Genomic DNA, 12,095 nt, shown 5'->3' on the forward strand with positions numbered 1-12,095 from the left:
GCTCAGTAGGATGACAAACTCACCTTCTACCTATCTTTTAGCTTTATCCATTGTCTCAGTTAGGCTTTTACTGCTGAGAACAGCCACCACGACCAAGGTAACTCTTATTAAAACATTTAACTGGGGCTGGCTTACACCTTCAGAGGTTCAGTCCAGTATCGTCAAGGCAGGAACATGGCAGCATCCATGTAGACCAGATACAGGAGGAGCTGAGGAGTTCTATATCTTTATCTGAAGGCTGCTAACAGAATACTGGCTTCCAGGCAGCTAGGTTGAGGGTATTTAAGCCCATCTCCACTGTGACACACCTACTCCAACAAGACCACACCTCTTAATAATGCCAGTCCCTGGGTGGAGCATCACACCCATCTTGCCTTCCTGACTCTGAGAACTTAGTCCAAGTTGACTTATCATGGCACCCTCTCCCTGCCTCCTCATTTAGTGGGAGGAAAAAAGGGAAACCTCTTTGTATGCCTTTTTCTCCCAGATAGAGTTTCACAGCATTAATCATATTTGAGGCTGAATTATTCTGTGTTCTGAGGGCTGCCCTGCTACGATAAGGTATCCAGAAGCATATCTGTCCTCTACTACGTGCTAGTAGCATCCCTCAAATGTGACACTAAAGAAAAAGTCTAGGCATATTGCCAAATGTCCTATGTGGGCAAAACCACCCTCACTTGAGAATTATTGTCTTAGGATTTGTCCACAACACTGTTCACTAGTGGTTTGAATGTCCCGACTCATCATTCATCAAAAAGAAAAGGCACTTGTGAAATTTTCTGTCTTTCAGGTGGCCAAGAGGCCCAATGATATAAGTTAGCTGAAGCTAAGTTAGTCAAGAAGCTAGCAGATTCTCTCCTCCATCCATCTCTGATTGAGGTGGCTCTCTTCTTGGCTGAGCTTTAGTGGTTATTTATCTTAATATAGTTGCATAAAAACATAGGTGGTGGCTAATAGTAAGCACCTAGAAGGCGAAAATCAAACCCATAATTATCTTCCAATCTTTAGTGCGGAAATTAATGCTGTCCACAGAGAGCGACAAAAAAAATGTATGCAGAGTGTCTGATACATTTACCCATGAATAAAGGTAAAATGACTGTGGGGGGAAAAAGTGAGAATTCTGTTTAAGAAGCTTGGTCTTTATAACTCCCCTGGGTGAACTGCTGAGAGGACTTGGAAATGCTAGGGGAGGTTGGATTATTACTTGTGTTTTAGCGTCCCCTGGTGGGAATTTGTAATTCGACCATTCCTCATCTAGCATTTTCTTTTGTTCAAGTTTAAACTTCAGATAATGCAAAACTTCAAAGGATCACCTATGATGAGGAATTTAACGGGTTGTTTCTCACACTCAGAGACTATTGCATTTGGGACTCTCTACCATTTCATTGTGAGAGCAGTACTATGCATTGTGGGGTATTTCGAAACATCCCCAGAGTTCCTGGTGCTCCTCATTTGCAGGAAACAGAAATCTTGTCAGAATTGCTCCTAGTTGTTAACCACGCCCTAAACACTCAAGTACACTTCCCATTTCCACTGCCTGTATAGTTCAGGAGTCTTAGAGCAGGGCTTGTCAACGTTTGTTCTCGTGACCCCCTCAACAAACTTTTATCTCCACAATCATATACATTATAATTTATACCATTAGCAACTTACAGTTATGAAGTAGCAACGAAAATAATTTTATGGGGGAGGGGTCACCACAACATGAGGAACGGTATGAAAGGTCACAGCATAAGGAAGGATGAGAACCATTTGCTTACAGTATCCTGGAAATAGTTTGTATGGAAAGAGTAGGGGAGTCAGTCCACCAAAAAAAAAAAAAAAAGTTCCACTTATAGCTGTCCAGCTACAGCAGGATATGTCTTTCTGCTTCCTTTTTCACAGTTTTCACCTTTCACCCCTGCTCATCACAACAGTGAGAGGAGAGCTATATGGAACTGAAGGCAAGGTGAGAGGATGTAGTGTTAAGTCCTACAGGCTATGTCCGCTATGCTACAGAGGAAGTAGAACCGAAGAACCCTATGTTATGCTCACCCCATTCCCACTCCATAGGATGCACCGGTGTGGATGATCTGGTAGACCATAGGAATCCATAACTTATCTCATGAGCTCTTTGGAGTACCCTACTTTACCCTAGGACCTGTGTATCATGAAGAAACTTGTTAGGAATAAATCCCTTACCTGGATCAAGTAAGTGGTGCTAAACCACCTATCAACAGTTCCAAATTCTTCCTTCAGAGCTGGGTAAGGAAGTCTTGGGTTTGAGGTGCCTCCTTCCCCATCGAACTTCAAAAAATGGGTGAAATGGTTGTAGCGCTTGGGAGCTGAAAGACTGGAAATTCAAGTTTGAGACCAGCCTCTGCCATGTACACCTTTTCAAAGGACAAACAAAAAAAAAAAAGATTTTCTAGGAGCCCCTCCTTGTCTCCCCAGCTCCCCCATCTCTTATGTTCTCTTCCATGCTTTCTCTTTGATTTCACCTTGTTCTGGGATTTGGGATTCACACCCTCACAGCTGGCTCCCCTACTCCAAGCTGTCTTGCCATCCAAGCTCCAGCTCTTGTGTGGTTTGTTTCTTTCTGCAGCCTGGGCCACTGCAATCATGGTCTTTTCTGGATCATTCCCAAGGCCACAGAAGTTCTTCCTTTATCTTATAAATACACCATGCCCTTTCAGCACCACCTCACCTTTAATCTATTCTCTTTTCTTTCTTTGATCCTTAAACTTGTTCTGGTTCTCTGATCTTTCCAATACATTGGTGAATCTTTTAGTCCCTTCTTTTTGGTGTCCTCCCTTTCTAGTTCTCTTTTGACCCCCTTTCTGTAAAAGGAGGGGGTGTCTATTTCTCTACCCTCTCTTCTCATCTCACTGCTGTTTCTTTCAGAGCTCTCTTTCTCCTCACATTTCTCTGACAACACAGTAGACTTTTCTTGCTATGATAGTTATCATCCATCTAAATCTCTTTAGTGCTTTATACAAATTGACAGTGACTCCTCTTGGCAATTAGAACAGCCATCACATATTACAAAAGTAACAAGTGCTTAATGCAACAAATAAGGAGTGGTGTAAAAGGAAGAAGGAAGAAGGAAGGAAGGAAGGAAGGAAGGAAGGAAGGAAGGAGATGTATAGGTTAATTTCAAGGCAATATATGATTGGACAGTAGAGAGTGGGGCAGGGACAAAGTTGGAAAAACAGAAGAGGAGAATAAAGTGGGAGATTCAGGAGGAGGCAACATGGAAGCAGACGTGTATATTTCCCTCCTCTCATCTCTAGATGGAAAAGGTTGTTATGATGATTTCTAAGGGTTTCTATGGGTCTATTTATCTTATCGAGATGAGCAGTTAATATCTGGTTGTAAACTTATTGTGTAGAGGGTTTGTGGATTATTGAGAATTTAACATATAAGCCTGTTTGATAAGTTAATGATTGTGGAGTCATGGTTTTACTGGGCAGTGAAAGAAAATGAGTGAAAACAATATGCTGGGGCAGTTGTAGGCCTCCCAGGACAGAAGAAGCAGGGACGGATGGAGTGAACTGCTATTGAGTTCTTAGAAGTGTCATGGGGCCATAGAACTGTCATGGGGACAGAGATACCCTACAGTGCCATTTGGCCTTATGGGAACCTGCACTAGTGTTGGATAAAGGTTACCACATATAATAATTATCAATATTGGGAAGCAGGAAGAGACAAAAACTACAACATTAAAAATAAAGATCTTGGAAAACCAAGACAGTTTAAGCAGAAAGGAAAATACTAAGAATCACTTGCTCCAAGTGTGGTAGTACATGCCTGCGATCTAGTACTTGGGAGGTTAGATATGAGGATTGAGAGTTCAAGGCCAGCCTGGCTGTTGTAATGAGAACTTTTGGGCACAAAACCAAAGCTAAAGCTAACGAGATGACTCAGTGGGTAAAAACAAGGCAAGGCAAGCCTGACTATCTTAGTTCAATACCTGGGCCTCCACAATAGTTGTTTCCTGCAATATTCCTGTCCCCTCCCCATCTCTCCCCTCTTGCTTACATACAGTAATACATAAGATAATATTTGCCTCCTTAGCATGGTAGGCATCATATCAGTCTCATAAATACGGTGAAAACATTTAAAAAAAACACTTTTGTTTCCACTTTTGTTGTATTCCAGAAAAATCTATTCACGAATGGAGTTCTATTCCCCCCCCCACATATAAAACCTAGTGGCGTTTTGTTGGAGATGTTGTATAACTATTCCTTAGAAAGCTGTTATTATGGAGTTAAGGGTAAAGGGTGACTAGTAAAGAATGACATTGGGTACCTATGAAAGGTAGAGAGAAAAGCAGGATTGGGTAGTGCAGAGATCCTCAATGGTGGTATGCTTGACATATTGGGTGAAGTAGTACTGTGTGGTCAAGGCTGCTAGCATACTATAAGGTGCTTAGCAGCATCTTCAGTTTCTATCCTTTAGATGGCAGCAGCAACTCCCCACTTCAAACCCACTCATGTAGCAAGAAAGGTTGAGGTTGTGAAGGACACTGCTTCCAACATCACACCTGTGACGGCTATTCTCCATTGTCAACTTGACTATATCTAGAATGAACTACAATCCTGTGATCTGAATCTTGAGGCAGAAAGACATAGGCTTTTGATCTGAGTCTTGAAATAGGATGACATGTGATTTTGATCCAGATATTGAGGCACACCTTTAATCTGGCCCACGCCTTCTGCTGTAAGCTTCTATAAAGACAATGGAAAAATAAAGGGTTTATTTTTAACTTCACTTTGCCAGCACCTCCATTCCTTCACTGCCATGAAGCTTAACAGTAGGCTTAACATGGAACTCATGTCAATCTCAGGAGCCTGAACAGCTCCTCTGAGATGTAGAGAGCAGGATTGAGATGATAGGGACTTTTCTCTTAGTTATCAGTTATCAGATCCAAGCCTCTGGAAGGGGGTTCTCTAGAGTCACAGAACTTATGGAATGAATCTATCCTCCTTCTTTATATAAAGGGAATTTATTGGAATGACTTACAGGCTGCAGTCCAACTAACCCAACAATGGCTATCTATGAACGAAACATTCAAGAATCTGGTAGTTCCTCACTCTCATGAAACTGGATTTCTCAGCTGGTCTTCTGAATAATCTGGAATCCTGAAGAAGTGGGCTTTAATGGCAAATTAAATTTTAATACAAATTTTAATACTCTTCTTAAGAGTTTATATTATTATTTTAAATTATAAGTTCTTTTTAAAAAATAAAAAGTCTAACTTAGTATCAAGCTGATCTTCAGAAATGGCCTGACATGAAAGTCTTAGTAATTTGAAAAGATTGTTAGAAGATTTGGAGTGGAAGAGAGCCTCTGATATGCATCTCATAATTCTAGTATTAAAATTTGTATTTTCATTAATTATTTTTTGAGACAGGGTCTCAGTATGTAGTTCTGGTTGTCCTGGAACTCACTATGTAGAATAGGCTGGCCTGTAATTCAGATATCTGACTGCCTCTGCCTCTCAAATGCTGGTGTATTAAAGGCATGTGCCACTATTTCATTTTTATTCATTTGTTTTGAGAATTCATGAGTTCTTTGAGAATTTCATATAGTGCCTTTTGATGAAAATTTGCATTTTATGAATTTTTGCCAGTTTAAATAGCCTTATTTAAAAAATTGTAATTATTATTTTTCACTTGATATGTGATGTTTATAAAGTGCAATGTTATCTCTTCTTTTGTACATGAAAATCGTATGTTCATGTCAATTTGACAGAAGCTAGAATTATTTGGGAAGTGGGAAACTCAATTAAGAAAACATTCCCACTAGATTGGCCTATGAGCAAGCCTGTGGTACATTTTCTTGATTCATGATTAATGTGGGAGGTTCCAGCTTGCTGCGGGTGATTCCACCCTGGGCTGGTGGTCCTAGGTACTATAAAAAGCAGGCTGAGCAAGCCAGGGAGTAGCACCCCTCCATGGCCTCTGCATCAGATCCTGATCCCAGGTTGATTGTTGGCCTGTTTGAATTCCTGACCTGAGTTTTATCAGCAATGGAGTGTGCCCTGACAGTTGTAAGCTGAACTAAACCTCCCCAAGTTGTTTACGGTCACGATATTTTATCAACAGCAATAGAAACCTTAACTGAGCAAAACATTACCCATTTTCATCCAGCAGAGGGCATAGTTGTACATGATTATTTGTGGATAAACACTGTCCTTGTAAAGTTGAAACAAGTATATTAATTTGTCTTCCCCTGTGGTGACATATGTCATAGGTAAATAAGCCTAACTGTACTTCTGCAGTTCAGCAACATATTGTTTGTATATGGTATTACGTCAATGCATTACCAACTCCATTTTTTCATGTTATTGCATCTTTAACAGTGTTAGAATTGGGTGCAAATTATTCTCTAGTGGTTAATTTTCACTGGCTATTGTTTGAGCCTCAGAACTTGTAAGGGTCTTGTAGAGCAGTTTTCTACATAGTATGCTTTCTGTCCTCACAAGATGTTTTATTATGACAGAGGCAAAGCCCATCTACATGTATTGTGCAGTGTCTAAGATGCCTTAAAGATTAAGAAAAGATCAACTTAACAGCACTCCTTTCTCACTGTTAGATTTTTCTTGGAATGGATATAATATATCTTTAACTTGCCTTATGTAATAGGTTAGCTGGTCTAGGTTTGTCTTCGAATTCTCTGGGTTACATCCTTCTCAGAACTTCTATTTTCATCAGTTAGTCGGAGGAGGAGGAGCAGTGGTGACTGCAGGACTCTCTTTGCACGTGAGAGCTGTGTGTTTACGAGGCATAAGTGCCTACTCCTCAGAAGTGTGTGGTCTGTCATCTGTGCCACAGACCAGAGTAACTAAAGCAATAGCAGCCATTGTGTTGCAACTGTAGAAGACCAGATTTTCTGTTTTTCCTTCTGCAAAGACTTAAGCCGAATGAATTTCCTGAGTCCTCTTGCAAAGACTTTCTTTGAGTGAATATCAGAATGCTTGTGCAATTTAGAGAAGCATCTAAGTGAGAAGTCAAAACTCTGCTAGCCTGCTGAGGAGGGCCCTGGGTAACATTACAAAGTACCTTCACCGTTAAAGCAGGTCGTTGCTCAAAAACATTTTGTACTTTACTCTAGATATGTTTTTGATGCCATATCAGGTAATTTATTCAAAAGTATAAAAATGGCTATATGTGTGAAGATAGTTATTTAGGTATTATTTATGGTCAATTAATTTTTACATGTTAAATTTGGACATGTTTAGGAATGTGGGTTATTAGGCAGTCATGGAGATAAAAAATTATAAATATTATATAGGTATGTGTAAAGGGAGTGAAGTAAGTAAAATGAAAACAGAATAAATTATAATTGTGTTAAAGATTATGTTTGGATAGAGAACAAGGTGTGGCTGGGCAAAGATGGCAGGAAGAATGGAATGGCTGTGATTCCTAATATGCCATGCCAGGGAGCTAGTACTAGTACTAGGTCTCTGTGTCTTCCTGTATCCTTCCCTTTTGAAGTCTTCTTGTTGTTATAGTTGTGGTCCAGAAAAAAGAGCCTTCTAAAGAGCTTTATATGTTTAGTTTCAAATCTAGTAGTGCCCAATTTATCCAGTATGTTAGGGAAGAAGTAGTATATTTAATATCTTACGAATCTATTTCTCCTTATATACTAATGCTTGCTCCTTTCAACATGCACACACACAAGCATAAAAGTGTTTTGACTAGAAATCTTTCTAAAATGTAACATCTGCTTTTTCATTATCACCTATGGTTTCCGGAGCACCTCTTTTTTAAACATTGGATATTTTATGTATTTACATTTCAAATGTCATCCCATTTCCCCTCTCTCCCATGCCCCTTCCTCTCCCCCTGCTTCTATGAAGATGTCCAGAGCACTTCTTATTGTTTTTCTTGTATCTCAGGCTTACCAAGATAAATCTCTACCTGAAGCAAGGCTATGGTGACGTCCCTATGTGAAGTTCTACTCTAGGCCACTTCTCTACACAGTGATCAAATTGTTTTGGTTTGATTTTCAATGTCTTGCTTTGCAGATTTCATGTTTGGTTGTTGTTGGTCTTTTTCTTACCTGTAGTCATTTTTCTCAGGTGCCATTTTCATGGCTGCTGGTGTCTCAGATTTTGGCAGCTTTCTTTCATTACTTCTCCACCAGTTTCCTATTTCTAAGGTGCTTTGTGAGGAGAGTCACACAACAGTGTTTACTAGAATTCTACTCAGAGACCTCCCATGGTTGTTTCGAATTATGGGAGCACCTTGCTGCTGGAAAGGTATCTGGCTTGCTTGCTCACAGGTATATTTTGCTTACTTTTCGGCTCTTGGCTGCTTCTGGTATAGGTTGAGATCTCTGGAAGACCTCTGCACATAAGGGATATGGTGCTGCAGGGAAAATAGTATGCTGGCTTACTGAATCTGAGCATAGCTGTAGTAAATCCAGTCAACACCAACAAATCAATGGAGCCTGAAAGCAGAGTTCTGCAATCAATAGCTATAAAAAAGTTCTCAGAGCCTCTCTCCCTTCTCTTTCCTTGGTGCTTCATCCTCTCCCTTCATCCTCATCTGCTTCACCTCCAGTCGAGAAAGGAGCAGCACAACAAGGCACATCAGAGAATATTTTACACCACTTCAGAATCTTTTTCTTTGTAGTCTGGGGATATAACTTATCTGATGGAGTATCTGTCTAGCATTCATTGGATTCAATCAAACACTGCATAAGCTGCCTGTGTGAGTGCTCACCTAGGATCCCAACCATTGCAGGGTGGATATGGGAAGAGGTTCTCCTCAGCTACATAGTGTCTTGGAGGGGAACCTGGGCTACATAAGATCCTGTTTTAAATAAAGCAAATATTTTCCTTTATTTTTCCTCAAAATTTTAGTGGAAATTTTTGTGCATTTACATTTCAGATGTTATTCCTTTCCCACAATCTCATCCGCCCTCCCATTGCGTCCATGAAGGTGCTCCCTCTCCCAACCACCCTCTCCCACCTCAGTGCCTTGGCATTCCCCTACACTGGGAAAACGAGCCTTCACTGGACCAAAGGCCTCTCCTCCCATTGATGTCAGAAAATGCTATCCATTGCTACAATGCAACTGGAGCCATGGGTCTCTGCATGTGTGCTCATTGGTTGGTGTTTTAGTCCCTGGGATCTGTGGTGTGTTTGGATACTTGATAATTTTGTTCTTCTCATGGGGTTGCAGACTGTTTCAGCTCCTTGGGTCCATTCTCTAGCTTCTCCATTGGGGTCCTCATGTTGAGTCTGATGGTGAGCTGAAAACATCCTCCTCTGTATCAGTATGGTTCTGGAAGAGCCTCTGAGGAGGCATCCATATCAGGTTCTTGACAGTAAGCACTTCTTGGCATCAACACTAGTGCTTTGGTTTATTGGGCACATATGGGATGGATCCCCAGGTGAGGCAGTCTCTGGATGATTTTTTTCTCTAACCCCTGCTTCTCTATTTGTCCCTTTATTTCCTCCCATGAAACATCCACTTTCTCTTTGAGCTTCCTAAGTCCTGTGGATGTTTTTTTTTTTTTTTTGGGGGGGGGGTATTCCAAGCTTTTTTTGGGCTAGTATCCACATACTCTGAGTGTTCTTTTGTGACTGGGTTACCTCACTCAGGATGATAGCTTCAAGTTCCATCTATTTGCCTAGGAATTTCATGAAGTCATTGTTTTTGATAGCTGAGTAGTAATCCGTATGTAAATGTACCACACTTTCTCTATCCATTCCCCTATTGAAGGACATCTGGGTTTTTTTCAGCTTCTGGCTATTATAAATAAGGCTGCTATGAACATGGTGGAGCATGTGTCCTCGTTAGATATTGGGGCTTCTTTTGGGTATATGCCCAAGAGTCATATATTTGAGTCTTTAAGTAGTACTGTTGTAAGACTCCAAGGAGGTCTTAGCTCAGGAGCACGACCCACAGAACACAAGTAGATGACAGACCACTGCAATGGCAAGAGGTTTAATAATTCCATGTACATGGGGGTTCCTCAACCTCACAGGGAGAGTTAACCCGGAACTCAAAAAGCACACATCTCTTATTCTTTACAATGGGCAGATTTCAACAACAGGGCTAGTTGGCTTACTTTCATGGGTGGGTCTCAGGTAAAAAGGATCTGTTCAGGTATTGGCTAGCCTGCTCAAGGGGCTGTTCTTGGCTTATTTAGTCATTTCCTCATCTAGTCCTGTGCTTGGCCTTGGGGAAGGGGCCAGGTTGGAAAGTCCCTAAAGGGGGTGGGGGAGAAAGTGGGTGGTAGGGCAGGGTCAGGCTGATGATGATGTATATTTGGGCCTTTTCCATGAGACCTTGTGACTGTCAGCCAGCAAATTTTGTTGGTTTTTGTCCTTGTTTTGTTTGTTAGAATTGGGTGATTAGAGCAGGAACTAATTATGATATGCGTCAGGACCCTATCTAGGGCTTTCTGGAGGGCAAGGTGGCTATCAGTCAGTATATTCTGTGTTTTTTTCTAAGAATTATTCTGGATCATTGTTTTTATTTGTCAGGTACAGGTGAGATCGCACAGCCTTGGGATGACTGGAAAGTCTCTGAGTCTGACTTCAGCCATTTCTGTGTCTTTAGGGTCCCACAGTACTATGTACAATTTTCTGAGGAATCGCCAGACTGATTTCCAGAGTGGTTGTACCATCTTACAGTCCCACCAACAGTGGAGGAGTGTTCCTCTTTTCCTTTATATTAGCAAAGCATGCTACATAATTTGAAACACACAACATATCTTGATCATCGGAAGCAAGTTGCTAGGAGCAAGAGAGAACACTTGTTGCTCGAAGACCTGGCTTCAAATCTCCAACACCCAATTAGAAAAAAAAAAAACAAAAACAGTGTCTTTTGGCTTTCATGCATGAATGTATATGTGAGAAAGAGAGAGAGAGAGAGAGAGAGAGAGAGAGAGAGAGAGAGAGAGAGAGAGAGACAGAGAGAGACAGAGAGACAGAGAGAGAGACAGAGAGAGGGAGGGAGGGAGGAAGAGGTCTAGAGGGAAAAATTTGTTCAATGTGATAGAACTCATCATCACTACTTAAGAAATAATTGAAGGCTGCAATCATGAATCTGTAAAATATCTTTCTGTCACCTGAATAAAGAACATATTGGAAACTGGTACACCTGGTGAATTCTGGTTTATTCCTAGTGTCAATGATAACTTTAAAGATAATAATCTGACAGACATTTTGAGATAAATTCCAACACACAGTTGAAAGCTCTGAAACCATCCCAAATCACATTTCTTTGGCGTGAATATTTCTGGTTTCTTTGGAAACTCAGTTATGGTACATGATGTTTTGCTAAAGCAGACACGGGTGAAAGGAGGTTTCGCAAAAGCAGACACATGAGAGACTGTTGAAGCAGACATGTGAGAGCATGAACGATGCTTAGAAATGATGTAAGTATGACCCTACACACAGTGGGAGGAGGCTCTGGCGTTGGTTAGCCTTGCATTGTGCTGCTCCTTTTCGTTTGTTGTGACTTTGTAGAGAGTAACTCAACAAAGAACTTCTGAGATTCCTGCAGCTTTTTGCTGTTTCTGCAGACTTGGGCTGATTAGCTGAGCCTTGTGGTATTTTCTGGATAGAACAGCCTTTGCTGATTCATGAGTGGTGATTACTGAGTGGACTTGACTGCTGAATATCCACAAAGAACTATTTCTAAACAGGCCCACAGCCCCCATTTCCTAGTAACCTTTCTTTTCCACTACCTCTGACGGATCGTAGGCTAGAAGAGTGGATGAAGCATCTAGGAACTCCTGTTAAAGTAAGCTTTTGAAAAATCCAAGCCAACGTTTTATCTAATAATTAAAACATTCTCTCCTTGTATTTTGTTGTGTTGTAAAAAAAATCCAAAATAATTGATATTTTCTATTGTTTTTGCTTATTTTCTGTTGAGACTATTAATGGGAGACAAGATGGCTGATGGATGCTGTAAACATCTACACATCTGATGATTAACAACAGTTCAATGAATTTTGAGGAAAATGAATACACCTTGTTTATTATTGATATTCATTTAATTTACTATGGAAATAAATGTGCAATCACTTTTAATATACCAAATTGATAAGACCCATGGAGATAAAGTACCAACTTGTTCCAATACCAC

Source organism: Micromys minutus, assembly GCF_963924665.1.
Source record: "Micromys minutus genome assembly, chromosome: X".
NCBI classification, from domain to species: domain Eukaryota; kingdom Metazoa; phylum Chordata; class Mammalia; order Rodentia; family Muridae; genus Micromys; species Micromys minutus.